The sequence below is a fragment of the Apis dorsata genome, unplaced genomic scaffold, assembly GCF_000469605.1.
Source record: "Apis dorsata unplaced genomic scaffold, Apis dorsata 1.3 scaffold_285, whole genome shotgun sequence".
Lineage (NCBI taxonomy): Eukaryota > Metazoa > Arthropoda > Insecta > Hymenoptera > Apidae > Apis > Apis dorsata.
The window spans coordinates 151,328-152,947 of NW_006263560.1; the positions used below are offsets into that span (position 1 = coordinate 151,328).

A 1,620-nucleotide genomic window follows, 5' to 3' on the forward strand; every position below is an offset into this window, starting at 1 on the left:
CGGGCGAAAGCCGAAACTTTGCGCCGGAATATTACGAGGGGCTTTATGCTCTCTCCCATGGAACTTACCAGGCCACGTTTCGTACGCGATCGATTTTCGTTATGAGGGTTGATTCACGTGCTCGCCCTAGCGACGTAGGGCGGGAATCCACCACATTTAAAGCCGAACAACGGATAGCGTGTATAATCCAAAACGTTGGGACGAATCAGCAGGGCAGCCTCGATCCTCGTACGCGTTTCAACGGTCGTTTCATCGTGGAACCTGTTGGATGTTTACACCTGAACGACGATTTCACTGGGGGGAGAGGAGGGGGGATCACACCGATGCCAGGGATTATCGATGCCTTCTCCTCGTTTTTCGCACTTTTTCAACACTGAGAAACTGTCGGAAAACTCGGCTTTCATTTCACTGAAACACACAGGGAAGACTTTTCATTGATTGGCGACAACGATTTTCCGATCACTTGGCGAGCGGCATCCGCTTCTTTCTTCTCTTCCCGAAACAAATTCCAACACCTTTCCAACACGAAATCCCTATCATCGATCGACCGCTAATTAAGCTAGCCGATCCAACCACCTCGTTATCTATAAATACACCGGCCAATTATACCGTCGTTTCTCCCCGATCCATCCATTCATCCTGCGTCGTTTATCCCTGCGCTTGGATCGACGCACGATCGTTCTTCCCACACGATCTCACCAATTGCCGTTTCACGCACGCACACGGAACGGAGAGAGAAAGAGAGAGAGAGAAAGAGAGAGAGAGAGAAAGAAAGGAAAAAAATAGGAGAGAATTGGACCGTTTTATCGCGTCTCGAGAGCAAATCCACGTGACAATGTTTTCCAGCTCTAATATCGCACTTGACGCGGAAACAGCTCGAGGAACCGTGACATCCCTCAGGTTCGTGACACTCCGACGATCCTCTCTCTCCTCACTCGCGACGCCACTCACACGCGCGAGACCGTGGACGTTAACCTTCCAACCGCCCAACCGAGATTCACTTTAGACCTGGCTCTCGTCGTTGGCGAACACCTCCCTCGCCCCCGTTTCGCACCCCACTCCTCCCCGTATGTCCGCGCCCGTAGCAACCCCTAGAACGTAGATACCCACGATGACGTCCTTCCCACGAGGACGTTCTTGGCGGAGCGTCGATCGACCGTCGANTGTACCAATTCCTAACCTCGAATCCCGATGGTTAGCTCAGAGCTTTCGCCTCGTGTCCAACCTCCTCGCCGACCACGTGCATCGAAACGATATATCCTTCCACCCTGGCGATCCTCCACGTCAATCACCACCAATCACCAGCAACATCGCACCTCTTCCTATCGTATCCAGCCGTATCGATCAATTTCAACTCACTTCGGTTCGCAGTGCACTGAAACGAACCGAGCGACCCGCGATTCAACGCCTCGTTTCTCGTCTCGACCGAACCGAGCACAACCTCTTCCTCTTCTCTCCTCCTTTCCACGGCTCGGCAGGGCGCGCGGCAACGCCAAGTCGAATCGCTGATAGCAACCGTGGCGAGCACAAGCGTGTTGGTTGCACGCGATAACGGTTTCAGGAGAAAGGAGAAAAGTTCGCGACGGGACCCCCAGGAGCGAACTCGACGCAGCGTCGCTC

At 53.6% G+C, this 1,620-nt stretch overlaps 1 protein-coding gene across 1 annotated transcript in view; it reads right to left on the reverse strand.

The window, feature by feature from the left end:
• LOC102679376 (mediator of RNA polymerase II transcription subunit 15-like) overlaps positions 1 to 1,614 on the reverse strand; it is a 94,022-nt gene extending 92,408 nt beyond the window's left edge. Inside the window, 1 exon segment of the mRNA XM_006616878.2 lies at positions 69 to 1,614. The gene's annotated coding sequence lies outside the window, so the exon portion shown is untranslated.
• Positions 1,615 to 1,620: the final 6 nt, after the last annotated feature.